The sequence below is a fragment of the Pseudophryne corroboree genome, chromosome 1, assembly GCF_028390025.1.
Source record: "Pseudophryne corroboree isolate aPseCor3 chromosome 1, aPseCor3.hap2, whole genome shotgun sequence".
Classification (NCBI taxonomy): domain Eukaryota; kingdom Metazoa; phylum Chordata; class Amphibia; order Anura; family Myobatrachidae; genus Pseudophryne; species Pseudophryne corroboree.
The window spans coordinates 829228624-829245479 of NC_086444.1; the positions used below are offsets into that span (position 1 = coordinate 829228624).

Genomic DNA, 16856 nt, shown 5'->3' on the forward strand with positions numbered 1-16856 from the left:
TTCTCCACTGGGAGAAACACGTTTTTCTGGACTGTGTCCAGAATCTTCCCTAGGAACAGTAGACGTGTCGTCGGAAAAAGCTGCGATTTTGGAATATTTAGAATCCACTCGTGCTGTCGTAGAACTACTTAAGATAGTGCTACTCCGACCTCCAACTGTTCTCTGGACCTTGCCCTTATCAGGAAAGCGTCCATGTTTTTTTTTTTTTTAAGAAAAATCATCATTCCGGCCATTACCTTGGTAAAGACCCGGGGCGCCGTGGACCATCCAAACGGCAGCGTCTGAACTGATAGTGACAGTTCTGTACCAGGAACCTGAAGTACCCTTGGTGAGAAGGGCAAATTTGGACCTGTAGGTAAACGTCCCTGATATCCAGTGACATCATATCGTCCCCTTCTTCCTGGTTCGCTATCACTGCTCCGAGTGACTCCATCTTGATTTGAACGCTTGTATGTAAGTGTTCAAATATTTCAGATCTCACCGAGCCGGTTGGCTTCAGTACCACAATATAGTGTGGAATACTACCCCCTTCCTTGTTGTAAGAAGGGTACTTTGATTATCACCTGCTGGGAATACAGCCTGTGAATTGTGTGAGGGGGAGACGTCTCGAATTTCCAATGTACACCTGGGATATTACATGTAGGATCCCGGAGTTCCCTTGCGAGTGTTGCTGAAACTCTTGAGATGACCCCCTACCGCACCTGAGTCCGCTTGTACGGCCCCAGCGTTATGCTGCGGACTTGGCAGAAGCCGTGAGGAGCTTCTGTTCCTGGGAATGAGCTGCTTGCTGCAGTCTTCTTCCCTTTCCTCTCCCCCTGGGCAGATATGACTGGCCTTCGCCCGCCTGCCCGTATGGGGACGAAAGGACTGAGACTGAAAAGACTGTGTCCTTTTCTGCCAATATGTGACTCGGGGTAACAAAAGGTGGATTTTTCAGCTGTTGCCATGGCCACCAGGTCCAATGGACCGCCCCTTTATACGGCAATACTTCCATATGCCGTCTGGAATCTGCCTCACCTGACCACTGTCGTGTCTTCGTCTGGCAGATATGTACATCACATTTACTCTTTGATGCCAGAATGCAAATATGCCTCTGCGCATCACACATATATAGAAATGCATCCCTAAAATGCTCTATAGACAATAAAATCCTGTCCCTGTCAAGGGTATCAAAATTTTCAGTCAGGAAATCCGACCAAGCCCCCTCAGCGCTGCACATCCAGGCTGAGGCGATTGCTGGTCGTAGTATAACACCAGTATGTGTGTATATACTGTTATGATATTTTTCAGCTTCCTATCAGCTGGCTCCTTGAGGGCGGCCGTATCTGGAAACGGTAACGCCATGTTTTTTATATGCGTGTGAGCGCCTTGTCCACCCTAAGGTGTGTTTTCCAACTCGCCCTTACTACTGGCGGGAAAAAGGGTATACCGCCCATAACTTTCTGTCGGAGGAACCCCACGTATCATCACACACTTCATTTAATTTATCTGATTCAGGCAAAACTACAAGTAGTTTATTCCCACCCTACAAAATACCCTTATTTGTGGTACTTGTGGTATCAGAAATACGTAACACCTCCTTCATTGCCCTTAACATGTAACTTGTGGCCCTAAAGGAAAAATACGTTTGTTTCTTCACCGTCGACACTGGGGTCAGTGTCCGTGTCAGTGTCTGTCGACCGACTGAGGTAAATGGGCGTTTTTACAAGCCCCTGACGGTGTCTGAGACGCCTGGACCGATACTAATTTGTCCGCCGGCTGTCTCATGTCGTCAACCGGCTTGCAGCGTGTTGACATTATCACGTAATTCCATAAGTAAGCCATCCATTCTGGTGTCGACTCCCTAGAGAGTGACATCACCATTACAGGCAATTTTCTCCGTCTCCTCACCAACATTTTCCTCATACATGTCGACACACACGTACCGACCTACAGCACACACATACAGGGAATGCTCTGATAGAGGACAGGACCCACTAGCCCTTTGGGGAGACAGAGGGAGAGTTTGCCAGCACACACCAAAAGCGCCATAATGTATATAACAACCCTAGAAGGTGTTGTTTCTATATATGGGCTCTTAATATATAATTATATCGCCAATTTATGCCCCCCTTCTCTTTAACCCTGTTTCTGTAGTGCAGGGGAGAGTGGGAGCCTTCCTCACCAGCGGAGCTGGTCAGGAAAATGGCGCTGAGTGCTGAGGAGAATAAGCTCCGCCCCTTTCACGGCGGGCTTTTCTCCCGGTTATTAGGAAAACTGGCCTGGGTTAAATACATACATATAGCCTTAATGGCTATATGTGATGTATTTATTTGCCAAATAGGTATTTATATTGCTGCCCAGGGCGCCCCCAGCAGCGCCCTGCACCCTCCGTGACCGTGTCAGTGAGCCGTGTAGCAACAATGGCGCACAGCTGCAGTGCTGTGCGCTACCTCTCTGAAGACTGTGAAGTCTTCTGCCGCCTGTTTCCGGACCTCCGTTCCGCCGTCTTTCTTCAGCGTCTGTAAGGGGGATCGGCGGCGCGGCTCCGGGACGAACCCCAGGCTGACCTGTGTTCCGACTCCCTCTGGAGCTCAGTGTCCAGTAGCCTAAAACTTCAATCCTCCTGCACGCAGGTGAGTTGCAAGTCTCTCCCCTAAGTCCCTCGTTGCAGTGATCCTGTCGCCAGCAGGAATCACTGATTAGAAACCTAAAAAAAAACTTTACTAAACAGCTCCTTAAGAGAGCCATCCAGTTTGCACCCTTCTCGGACGGGCACAAAAACCTAACTGAGGCTTGGAGGAGGGTCATAGGGGGAGGAGCCAGTACACACCATGTGACCTAAAAAGCTTTTTAGATGTGCCCTGTCTCCTGCGGAGCCCGCTATTCCCCATGGTCCTGACGGAGTCCCCAGCATCCACTAGGACGTTAGAGAAAAAGAAAGATATGTAAAAATATTATGAAAACAGTAAGGATCAAAGAGTAGTCCAGTAAGCATCAGTGAATAAGTAAGCTTTGATGGAGTGTTTGAAGCAATAGAGTGTTATGAACCACAGGTAGTGGTTCATTCCTATTTTATGTTTATAGTTGTCTTGCAGGCCAGGTTTTCCCGTTGCTCTGGTTTAAGAATATTCTTGTTTGCTGCCAGTGGTGAGTCTGTGTAATTGCAGCTTGTTCCCATGTGTTCAGCCTCACCTGTCTGTTGATTGCACCTCTCAGTTGTGCAGCAGGGCAGCTGCACAACATAATTAATTAAGACTCTCTGTTATATGCTGGCTCAGTGCAATTCACAGACGCTGGTGATATTTCCAGGTTTCTAGATTTCCTGAGTTCCAGAGTTCTTGAGTTCTGAGCTAGTCTCTGCCAGTTCCTGAGCTCCTGTCTAGCAATGTCTGTCTAGCTGCTTTGAGTGTCGGTTCCTGTGTCAATTCCAGTGTCTGATCCCGTGTCCTGCCGTGAAGCATTCCTGTCCAGAAGTCCTGTGGCTTTGTCTGTGCCTGGTCGAATATCTGGCTTCTTGTTGTCCACTGGTCTGTCGTTTGGGATTCTGCCTGTCCTCCTGTTCTGAGAGTCTGTGTCGGCTACATTGGGGGTTCCTGTCCGTTTGCCAGAGTTTGTACCGGTTCCGTGAGTAGCGGCTTTGCCGCGTCCGTCGGCCTAGGCCGCAGTATTCTTTGGTTATATTTTGTTACTGGTGTTTTGCAGAGGGTTCTGCTTATGCTATCACTGCCGGTACACAACAGTATTGTGTTGGCGAGTGGACAGCATTTCCTTATTTGTTCTTTTCCTTTGGCGGCGTGCCGCACATATATTTAGTTTTAGGGTAGTTAGTAGCCCCTAGCTTTCTGTTGTTTTAGTCAGAGGTCCCCTTGTTATTATCCTGTCTCGGTTCACGCCTTGTCTCACGCTAAGACCTGGGGGCATCGGAGTTGGGCAGATATAATCCGCCCTTCAAACGCGGCTGCCGTGGGCCCAAGAAACCATAGTCACTCAGGCGTGAACTGACCACACGGGTAAAACAACGGAGGTAGGGTGCTAGGGGCTATTTCCACACCACACCTTATTTCTAGAGATGAGCGGGTTCGGTTTCTCTGAATCCGAACCCGCACGAACTTCATGTTTTTTTTCACGGGTCCGAGCGACTCGGATCTTCCCGCCTTGCTCGGTTAACCCGAGCGCGCCCGAACGTCATCATGACGCTGACGGATTCTCGCGAGACTCGGATTCTATATAAGGAGCCGCGCGTCGCCGCCATTTTCACACGTGCATTGAGATTGATAGGGAGAGGACGTGGCTGGCGTCCTCTCCATTTAGATTAGGAGAGAGAGAGAGAGAGATTGACCTGAGGCTGATACTGTAGAAGAGAGTGCAGAGTTTAGTGACTGACCACAGTGACCACCAGCAGTGCAGTTGTTTTATTTAATATATCCGTTCTCTGCCTGAAAAAAACGGTACACACAGTGACTCAGTCACATACCATATCTGTGTGCACTGCTCAGCCCAGTGTGCTGCATGCCTGCATCATCTATGTATATATTATATATCTGACTGTGCTCAGCTCACACAGCTTATAATTGTGGGGGAGACTGGGGAGCACTGCAGTGCCAGTTATAGGTTATAGCAGGAGCCAGGAGTACAAGACAGTCACATACCATATCTGTGTGCACTGCTCAGCCCAGTGTGCTGCATCATCTATGTATATATTATATATCTGACTGTGCTCAGCTCACACAGCTTATAATTGTGGGGGAGACTGGGGAGCACTGCAGTGCCAGTTATAGGTTATAGCAGGAGCCAGGAGTACATATTATATTAAAATTAAACAGTGCACACTTTTGCTGCAGGAGTGCCACTGCCAGTGTGACTGACCAGTGACCTGACCACACTGACCACCAGTATAGTTAGTAGTATACTATATTGTGATTGCCTGAAAAAGTTAAACACTCGTCGTGTGACTTCACTTGTGTGGTGTTTTTTTTTTTATTCTATAAAAAACTCATTCTGCTGACAGACAGTGTCCAGCAGGTCCGTCATTATATAATATATATACCTATCCGGCTGCAGTAGTGATATATATATATTTTTTATATCATTATTTATCATCCAGTCGCAGCAGACACAGTACGGTAGTTCACGGCTGTAGCTACCTCTGTGTCGGCACTCGGCAGTCCATCCATAATTGTATACCACCTACCCGTGGTTTTTTTTTCTTTCTTCTTTATACATACATACTACTACATCTCTTTATCAACCAGTCTATATTAGCAGCAGACACAGTACAGTACGGTAGTTCACGGCTGTGGCTACCTCTGTGTCGGCACTCGGCAGTCCGTCCATAATTGTATACCACCTAACCGTGTTTTTTTTTTCTTTCTTCTTTATACATACATACTACGACATCTCTTTATCAACCAGTCTATATTAGCAGCAGACACAGTACAGTACGGTAGTTCACGGCTGTGGCTACCTCTGTGTCGGCACTCGGCAGTCCGTCCATAATTGTATACCACCTAACCGTGGTTTTTTTTTCTTTCTTCTTCATACATACATACTACGACATCTCTTTATCAACCAGTCTATATTAGCAGCAGACACAGTACAGTACGGTAGTTCACGGCTGTGGCTACCTCTGTGTCGGCACTCGGCAGTCCGTCCATAATTGTATACTAGTATCCATCCATCTCCATTGTTTACCTGAGGTGCCTTTTAGTTGTGCCTATTAAAATATGGAGAACAAAAATGTTGAGGTTCCAAAATTAGGGAAAGATCAAGATCCACTTCCACCTCGTGCTGAAGCTGCTGCCACTAGTCATGGCCGAGACGATGAAATGCCAGCAACGTCGTCTGCCAAGGCCGATGCCCAATGTCATAGTACAGAGCATGTCAAATCCAAAACACCAAATATCAGTAAAAAAAGGACTCCAAAACCTAAAATAAAATTGTCGGAGGAGAAGCGTAAACTTGCCAATATGCCATTTACCACACGGAGTGGCAAGGAACGGCTGAGGCCCTGGCCTATGTTCATGGCTAGTGGTTCAGCTTCACATGAGGATGGAGGCACTCAGCCTCTCGCTAGAAAAATGAAAAGACTCAAGCTGGCAAAAGCAGTAGCACCGCAAAGAACTGTGCGTTCTTCGAAATCCCAAATCCACAAGGAGAGTCCAATTGTGTCGGTTGCGATGCCTGACCTTCCCAACACTGGACGTGAAGAGCATGCGCCTTCCACCATTTGCACGCCCCCTGCAAGTGCTGGAAGGAGCACCCGCAGTCCAGTTCCTGATAGTCAGATTGAAGATGTCAGTGTTGAAGTACACCAGGATGAGGAGGATATGGGTGTTGCTGGCGCTGGGGAGGAAATTGACCAGGAGGATTCTGATGGTGAGGTGGTTTGTTTAAGTCAGGCACCCGGGGAGACACCTGTTGTCCGTGGGAGGAATATGGCCGTTGACATGCCTGGTGAAAATACCAAAAAAATCAGCTCTTCGGTGTGGAACTATTTCAACAGAAATGCGGACAACAGGTGTCAAGCCGTGTGTTCCCTTTGTCAAGCTGTAATAAGTAGGGGTAAGGACGTTAACCACCTCGGAACATCCTCCCTTATACGTCACCTGCAGCGCATTCATAATAAGTCAGTGACAAGTTCAAAAACTTTGGGTGACAGCGGAAGCAGTCCACTGACCAGTAAATCCCTTCCTCTTGTAACCAAGCTCACGCAAACCACCCCACCAACTCCCTCAGTGTCAATTTCCTCCTTCCCCAGGAATGCCAATAGTCCTGCAGGCAATGTCACTGGCAATTCTGACGAGTCCTCTCCTGCCTGGGATTCCTCCGATGCATCCTTGCGTGTAACGCCTACTGCTGCTGGCGCTGCTGTTGTTGCTGCTGGGAGTCGATGGTCATCCCAGAGGGGAAGTCGTAAGCCCACTTGTACTACTTCCAGTAAGCAATTGACTGTTCAACAGTCCTTTGCGAGGAAGATGAAATATCACAGCAGTCATCCTGCTGCAAAGCGGATAACTGAGGCCTTGACAACTATGTTGGTGTTAGACGTGCGTCCGGTATCCGCCGTTAGTTCACAGGGAACTAGACAATTTATTGAGGCAGTGTGCCCCCGTTACCAAATACCATCTAGGTTCCACTTCTCTAGGCAGGCGATACCGAGAATGTACACGGACCTCAGAAAAAGACTCACCAGTGTCCTAAAAAATGCAGTTGTACCCAATGTCCACTTAACCACGGACATGTGGACAAGTGGAGCAGGGCAGGGTCAGGACTATATGACTGTGACAGCCCACTGGGTAGATGTATGGACTCCCGCCGCAAGAACAGCAGCGGCGGCACCAGTAGCAGCATCTCGCAAACGCCAACTCTTTCCTAGGCAGGCTACGCTTTGTATCACCGGTTTCCAGAATACGCACACAGCTGAAAACCTCTTACGGCAACTGAGGAAGATCATCGCGGAATGGCTTACCCCAATTGGACTCTCCTGTGGATTTGTGGCATCGGACAACGCCAGCAATATTGTGTGTGCATTAAATATGGGCAAATTCCAGCACGTCCAATGTTTTGCACATACCTTGAATTTGGTGGTGCAGAATTATTTAAAAAACGACAGGGGCGTGCAAGAGATGCTGGACATCACAAGGATTCACGGGTGGTCAATCTGTTGAAATCAGAGCACTACATTTTGGCCACCGTGCTCGATCCTAGATTTAAAGCCTACCTTGGATCTCTCTTTCTGGCAGACACAAGTCTGCTGGGGTTGAAAGACCTGCTGGTGAGAAAATTGTCAAGTCAAGCGGAACGCGACCTGTCAACATCTCCTCCTTCACATTCTCCCGCAACTGGGGGTGCGAGGAAAAGGCTCAGAATTCCGAGCCCACCCGCTGGCGGTGATGCAGGGCAGTCTGGTGCGACTGCTGATGCTGACATCTGGTCCGGACTGAAGGACCTGACAACGATTACGGACATGTCGTCTACTGTCACTGCATATGATTCTCTCACCGTTGAAAGAATGGTGGAGGATTATATGAGTGACCGCATCCAAGTAGGCACGTCACACAGTCCATACTTATACTGGCAGGAAAAAGAGGCAATTTGGAGGCCATTGCACAAACTGGCTTTATTCTACCTAAGTTGCCCTCCCACAAGTGTGTACTCCGAAAGAGTGTTTAGTGCCGCCGCTCACCTTGTCAGCAATCGGCGTACGAGGTTACATCCAGAAAATGTGGAGAAGATGATGTTCATTAAAATGAATTATAATCAATTCCTCCGCGGAGACATTGACCAGCAGCAATTGCCTCCACAAAGTACACAGGGAGCTGAGATGGTGGATTCCAGTGGGGACGAATTGATAATCTGTGAGGAGGGGGATGTACACGGTGATATATCGGAGGGTGATGATGAGGTGGACATCTTGCCTCTGTAGAGCCAGTTTGTGCAAGGAGAGATTAATTGCTTCTTTTTTGGGGGGGGTCCAAACCAACCCGTCATATCAGTCACAGTCGTGTGGCAGACCCTGTCACTGAAATGATGGGTTGGTTAAAGTGTGCATGTCCTGTTTTGTTTATACAACATAAGGGTGGGTGGGAGGGCCCAAGGACAATTCCATCTTGCACCTCTTTTTTCTTTTATTTTTCTTTGCGTCATGTGCTGTTTGGGGAGGGTTTTTTGGAAGGGACATCCTGCGTGACACTGCAGTGCCACTCCTAAATGGGCCCGGTGTTTGTGTCGGCCACTAGGGTCGCTAATCTTACTCACACAGTCAGCTACCTCATTGCGCCTCTTTTTTTCTTTGCGTCATGTGCTGATTGGGGAGGGTTTTTTGGAAGGGACATCCTGCGTGACACTGCAGTGCCACTCCTAAATGGGCCCGGTGTTTGTGTCGGCCACTAGGGTCGCTAATCTTACTCACACAGTCAGCTACCTCATTGCGCCTCTTTTTTTCTTTGCGTCATGTGCTGATTGGGGAGGGTTTTTTGGAAGGGACATCCTGCGTGACACTGCAGTGCCACTCCTAAATGGGCCCGGTGTTTGTGTCGGCCACTAGGGTCGCTTATCTTACTCACACAGTCAGCTACCTTATTGCGCCTCTTTTTTTCTTTGCGTCATGTGCTGATTGGGGAGGGTTTTTTGGAAGGGACATCCTGCGTGACACTGCAGTGCCACTCCTAGATGGGCCAGGTGTTTGTGTCGGCCACTAGTGTCGCTTAGCTTAGTCATCCAGCGACCTTGGTGCAAATTTTAGGACTAAAAATAATATTGTGAGGTGTGAGGTATTCAGAATAGACTGAAAATGAGTGGAAATTATGGTTTTTGAGGTTAATAATAATATGGGATCAAAATGACCCCCAAATTCTATGATTTAAGCTGTTTTTTAGTGTTTTTAAAAAAAAACACCCGAATCCAAAACACACCCGAATCCGACAAAAAAAATTCGGTGAGGTTTTGCCAAAACGCGGTCGAACCCAAAACACGGCCGCGGAACCGAACCCAAAACCAAAACACAAAACCTGAAAAATTTCAGGCGCTCATCTCTATTTCAGCGTCACGTTCTGGTGCTCAAGACTCACTACGCAACATCTCCCTTGTTCTGAGCACCAGGAACCTAACATAGAGGCTTGGATAGACAACATTAAAAATGTAAGTGCTCTTTGGTGAAAACAGTACACAGTGATAGTTGTAAGGTGTTTGTTTTCACTCAAAAAACCAAGAGACTGAATTACTATATAACAATTTACTAAAAAAAAGACACATAAGTTATCACAATTGATATTGTTACAATTAAAAAAGCAACGTTGCAACTCCAATGTATCACAAAGTATCAGTGTGCAGTATCACGTGTTAGACTAAAAACAATCAAACAGATAATCACATAAGTCAAACAGAAATGACCTATTAATAAATAAGAAACTGAATGTCTCTTAGATCTGCCGTTAATGCCACACAGTTATTTTCAGTTGGTATTGTGGAAATATATACTGTATGCTAGTGATCTCCTGTTGTAATCAGTATAATGTCTCTAATTAGCCCGTTACTGGCGTCCCAGTGCGGGATGTGTCCTCCTTACAACTTGTTACCCGAACATGCGGGATTTGTAATAATTACCCCCTTTTTCTGGAACCGTACTCCCACTCCAGCACTATGGCACAATTGCGAGGATCAATGTCCAAGTGGGTACCTCTGCAGATTCTGGTTGGCGGGCAGCGTTGCGGAGGCATAGAAAAGAGAATCACGGAGACCACAGTGAGCGGCCGATGCTGCCGCGAGCGGGGCCTGGGAATCACGGTGAGCGGCTCAGTCGTGAATGTGTCCTATGATCTCAATGGACGGCACACTAGATGCGGCAAAGGTCCGGCGCATACAGGATCAATGAAAGACCTTTCTGAGCGGCACTGCAGGCAGCGGCTGAAAAGTTGCACACGGGCAGTATTAACGGGTGATGACGTCAGCGCGTTTCGTCCCGTTAATTCTCGGGACTTCCTCAAGACTAGGTGGTCATTGTGATGTAACCTATTTATCCACCCCTTAATGAGCAACAGGAGTCACTTGTGTTACACAGATGGAACGGTAATGGCTTAATGCACACTTGAAAAATAAAAGATTTTAACTACACACATGGTGACAGCGCTATCCCAGTTCATTAACTTAAATATTCCTAATATATTAAGAATAACTTATCAATTATAAAAACATAAAGCAAGACATGATATATAAATAAATAAATAAATAAACATGCAATCAATCTCAAATTGACAGTCTCTTGGTTTAGTAAGACGAAATCTAGCATATATATAGAGACAAACACACAGACAAGCTTGAGAATTCAATATATTATATTATAATACTTCAGTGTAAATTGAATCCCCATACTCATATGAAATATGTACTATAGTATAATAAATTCATCCACCCATTCGTTTAAATTGTGATTATACATAGAAAAAGTATAATCACTTTATTATACCGCTATTTATACTTTTGATAAATCCATCACTACTTATATTGTAATTTATTCTCCTGTATTACATTACTTTTATTTTCTTTCTATAAAAATAACCAGACAATTTACAACCATTTTTTATATAAATAAAAATAAAAAATAAAAATAAGAATAAATGTTCATTTCCCATCCCCCAACTCCAATAATAGTCTAACCAAATATGAATGACCTTATAACAATATCCGGGCTTTGCTTAGTGAAGAAAAACAGTAGTACCTACAGATTTGACGCTTCTTATTTTTTGTCTCAATTTAATCCAATGGTGTATAGTCTAGAGCTTCGTTTAATCCATTCGGATTTAGAGTATCTAATTTAAAGATCCATGACGACTCCCTTAAGCAGACAAGACGAAATCTATTTCCTCCTCTTTTTTGGTGTTTAGAGGCTTGGATAGAGTCTGATAAAAAAAAAAAAAAAGCAGATACTGTAACTCCATATTTTAGGGGTAGTATGGGAGAAGCCTTAGAGGCAGGATTGAGATTTTGAGGCTAATTTTTTTTTTATTCCTGAGATGTAATCGATAGAATTTAACAGAGGACTGCATGTAGGGACATAATAAGAGGGAGCAATTAAGGGTGACCTCAGGCGTTGGACTTGAGGAACTGAAGATCCGTGGTATTGTCCACGGTAAGAGATGAGTGGGATGACACTTGAGAAGAATGGTGGAATGCAGTGATTTTAATATTGAACATATTATTCCTGAGACATTCAAGTGAAGATGGGGGGTACATATAATAGGGTCTGAGTTTGCCAGAGGAGCAGGCTGTCGGCTGTATTTTTAAAGTGGCAATCATTTACAATGCAAATCCAGGTTGATGTTGCATTGCAAATGATTGTTGGTTTAAAAGACAGCCTTTTTCGGCTGACATTCTGCCCCTCTGGCAAACTCAGACCCTATTACATATACAAGGGAGAATAGATTGAAATGTGAGAGAAGAGGGGTGGAGAGAGGCCATATAAGGACTGGTATTGCTGGGTGTCATCAGCATAAATTGTAACTGGACTGAAGAACTACTGTAATAAGGTCACCACAGCAGGAAGTGTTCATTGAAAAGTATAGTGGACTGAGGAGAGAACTTTGAGTGACCCCCTACAGAAAGCAGAAGACGTGGGAAAAGGAAGTTGAGACAGCGAATGGGTGGTTAGAGAGATAGGAACCAAGGTAGGACAATGTGGCAAAAACAGATAGAGTGAACTGTGTGGGGAAGAAGATGGTGGCCTACAGTGTCATAGGCTGCAGAGAGGTCAAGAAGAATGAGGATAGAGGGATGACACTTGGTTTAGCAGGGCAGTTTCAGTGTAGAAACCAGATTGGAGAGGATCAAAGAGAGTTTTTAAGTTAAAGTGAATGAGAGGGATTCAATGGTAGTTACATGGCGTTGGGGTCAAGAGGGGATTTTTTAGAGTGAGAGAAAAAAGTGCAAGTTTATAGAAACATGCCAGCAGAGAGGGATAGGTTGAAGAGGTTGATGAGCTGTTAGAGAAGGAACACATAAGGTGGAAGGGAATGGGATCAAGAAGGCAAGTTAAAGGGAGATATCTTAGCCAGTTGTAGGAAAATGCTAGAATGAGAAGAAGAGAGGCTAGAGTGAGAAGGTGGTAGTCTTAGGTGGGGCATGGTAGGAATCAATTTTTTGTCTGAAATATTCAACTTTGTTTTTTAGAAAACCGAGAGGAAATCAAAGTCTTGAAGATAAACTGTTTTGCTATATGAGATAGTGGAACTACAGGAAGAGGATGACCTCGAAGTGATAGAAGACATCAACAGAGCAACATTTCTAGCACATGCTTATGGCAGTGCAGGAGCATTTTTGTAGGAACCGGGCCAAATTAGAGTGCCAGGGTTTGGGTTGAGAGCATATGATCATTTGCATATTCTAGGTAAAGTCAGCAAAGTGGATAATTTGCTTGTTTGCAGATATTACTTAATACACATGTAAAGCAGTTAGGAAGCATCAACGCTCCCGGTTATAGCATCACTTTCTAGATAGCAAGCTAATATCTCTTGATTGATATTGGAGGCATCAATTTTGTCTGCTCTTTAATCATTTATATCTTGCTTATCAAATACAAGATTAAAAATGGAACCAGGCTCATCCTTCTCTCTGCTGATATGTCATGTTCCTTCGTTAAAAAAAACAAAAAAACATAGACACTTGATAAATTGATAAGCTCAGTGAACTGATACATTTCAAGCTTTCCTTCTTGAGTTAACCATCGAACTTTACTCACATAGTGGAACACATCAAGTCAGAGGTGCCCCCATGATACCGATCTGTTCTGCTATCACCAGCGTCACAAACAGATGACAAATCTTTGAACACAGGAAAGCAACAAGGGCCTGATCAGTAGCTTCAGTTATCTTTGCTTCATGTTTATTACAGTCTGCTGCAGTTATTATAAAAAAAGGTCTGACATTGATCGACAGCTTCTATTAACATCTATCCCAGGCAGCTGGAGGGAGCAGATACATTAAATAAGGCAGTTATTGCTTTTCATTGCCTTTCTGTAAAATATCACTGCTAAATAGCTTCTGCCATCAGATGCAGTTAGGTACATGGTTTTAATTTGAGCGACTGCTTTATAACACTGCACAATTGACACAGGCCTTTGTTTCCCCAACAATAATGGTTGTGTATATCTTGGAGAATTGATGGCCTGTCTGTTATATTGGTGGGCGGAAAGTGGCTGCTGCTTTGTCATTCCGCTTTTTATACATGCCTTTCTTGTCAGTGCTCTGCAGTTCAGGCAGGAATAATGACAACCCAGCCACCTTATCTCGAGATGTTGCAATGTGTAGCTGCTGTAAACCCTCGCCTGAAAACTAGATAAGGGAATGCTTACAAGTACAGCCACAGTAATAAGAGGAGCCTGGTTGTAATGAAGACAACAATAGCAGATCTGTCAATCCTATAGAACAAGCTCCAGGAAAATATATGCACATGGACTGGGGGAATAACAAGCACGAAAATAAAGGCTCCAAATGTTCATCTAATAATGATACATTTGCAACAGGAGAATTATGCCGGCCAATGATATTGTTTCGTTTATCTCTCCACTAAACGGTAGGGCAGCTGTGTGCTTTGGCACGGTGAGCTGTCCTTTCTCTTTGTATGTTGCATATTAATCCTTTATTGAAGTAATTAAATGTGCGCTTAATGGCAATGAGCAGGGTGAAATGAATGTACAATTGAATTAACAGTGATGATTGGGAGCATGCTGCAAGATTAACTAAATGCAATTACTGTAGGCATTCCTTAATCTGGCTACATGACACGACTTAATTACAGGCTGTTATACACTAACTCCCTGATCTTGTACTCGTATTAATATTTGAGTCAAATGGTACATTAAGTACAAGCTTTATATTATCTTATATTATCAACTGACTAAAGAAAATACACATTTCTATATTTTACCATGCATCAGCAAATTCTGTGAAATGATAAGGATATGTAAATGATGGGGATGTTTACAGGGCCTCAGGCACAAACCTGGTAACAATTCTCACTTCACTGTCATATGGTGGGTGGCATCAGCAAGGAAAAGGTTGAGTAATGGATGAAGTAAGTGAAAAGATTTCCAAATACAGATGTACGTAAAAATAAATTGTTTTTTTATTTGAAGCAAGTTAAATTGAAGGAGCTATAATTTTTTTTAATGCATGATGAATTGTTTCTTGTGCATATTATTTTTAATTGTTTTTATTGATATTGCAATTGTATTAAAATAAAAATCAATACAAAGAGCATGAATAAAGTCAGTTATAAAGACTGTTTATTCATAATATGCTACACAATAAAATGAATTGCAATAATGGCATACTAGTATATGGAGAAAGCTGGTGGGCAGAGAGATATGGTGGGCATAGGGGAATATAAGCAGGGCTGGCATCAGAAATTGTGGGGTTCTGGACTCACAAAATAGACAGGGCCCCCGCCCCCCAAAAAAATTAAAATAAATATATATATATATATATATATATATACAAACAAATATAGAAAACCACAGCACTCGCCACCCCAGAAGCGGGGTGCAGTGTCTGCACTCACCACTCATAGGGTGGGGTGCATGCAGCCCATGGCCACCTACCCAAATACATACAAATAGAGAATTCAGCACTCACCATAGCAAGCTCACTTGTCCTCACAACATCAATAAATAAATGATGGGGGTTTAGTTAGTGAATTGGCCAATGCACGGAAGCCTGCATACCGCTCCACGGTACCCCACCTACATGCAGGTCCTACACTATCACAAAGCCTTAAGAATTAAAACCTGGCAACTGTATCACATAATATAACTGCAAATATGCCCACTAAGTTTAATGTATGCCTGCCACATATCTAGTGGCTTTTAAAGGCATACTAGTCACCTGACAAGCCGGTAAATTACTAAGGAGCAGCTGACACAGGTTTAGAACAATTGAGATTACACAGGGGTGCATGAAAAGGCCTGTGACCATGGTTAATAAGAGTTAACCAAAGATTAACCCCATAATATACAAACAAATATAGAAAACCACAGCACTCGCCACCCCAGAAGCGGGGTGCAGTGTCTGCACTCACCACTCATAGGGTGGGGTGCATGCAGCCCATGGCCACCTACCCAAATACATACAAATAGAGAATTCAGCACTCACCATAGCAAGCTCACTTGTCCTCACAACATCAATAAATAAATGATGGGGGTTTAGTTAGTGAATTGGACACTGCACCCCGCTTCTGGGGTGGCGAGTGCTGTGGTTTTCTATATTTGTTGCCAGGTTTTAATTCTTAAGGCTTTGTGATAGTATAGGACCTGCATGTAGGTGGGGTATCGTGGAGCGGTATGCAGGCTTCCGTGCATTGGCCAATTCACTAACTAAACCCCCATCATTTATTTATTGATGTTGTGAGGACAAGTGAGCTTGCTATGGTGAGTGCTGAATTCTCTATTTGTATGTATTTGGGTAGGTGGCCATGGGCTGCATGCACCCCACCCTATGAGTGGTGAGTGCAGACACTGCACCCCGCTTCTGGGGTGGCGAGTGCTGTGGTTTTCTATATTTGTTTGTATATTATGGGGTTAATCTTTGGTTAACTCTTATTAACCATGGTCACAGGCCTTTTCATGCACCCCTGTGTAATCTCAATTGTTCTAAACCTGTGTCAGCTGCTCCTTAGTAATTTACCGGCTGTGTCAGGTGACTAGTATGCCTTTAAAAGCCACTAGATATGTGGCAGGCATACATTAAACTTAGTGGGCATATTTGCAGTTATATTATGTGATACAGTTGCCAGGTTTTAATTCTTAAGGCTTTGTGATAGTGTAGGACCTGCATGTAGGTGGGGTACCGTGGAGCGGTATGCAGGCTTCCGTGCATTGGCCAATTCACTAACTAAACCCCCATCATTTATTTATTGATGTTGTGAGGACAAGTGAGCTTGCTATGGTGAGTGCTGAATTCTCTATTTGTATATATATATATATATATTAAAATAAGTAAATATATATATATTTAAAAAAAAAAAAAACCTTTGCACATACGGAGCAACACTATAGCCCCTGTCACTATATTATGCCCCACACAGTAATGCCCTTGACTGTACAGCTGCTGCAGTGCCACTGCATTGTCACTGCAGTCCTGCCTCCTCAACATGACATCACATGGAATGGGGCCAACACAGTGTGGAAAATAATCTTGCTATAGTACTGACTGCAGTCTCATGCTGCTTTCACATCGCAAACCCTGCTTTTGAAACGGTTCTTTAAACGGTTCTTAAAACGGGTCTGAGCAGTTAAACCCCCTTCACATCACAGTCATGTTGTAACTGGTATATTACCATTTCATTACCGTTTTGGTACCTATCACACTGAACCCGTTTCTCCCATA

General features: G+C 44.4%; 1 long non-coding RNA gene across 1 annotated transcript in view; it reads left to right on the forward strand.

The window, feature by feature from the left end:
* The window catches only part of LOC134950605 (uncharacterized), a 28005-nt gene extending 13367 nt beyond the window's left edge, over positions 1-14638 (forward strand). Inside the window, exon 5 of the long non-coding RNA XR_010183541.1 lies at positions 12646-14638. This is a non-coding gene — a long non-coding RNA (uncharacterized LOC134950605). The remainder of the gene's footprint in view (positions 1-12645) is intronic.
* Positions 14639-16856: the final 2218 nt, after the last annotated feature.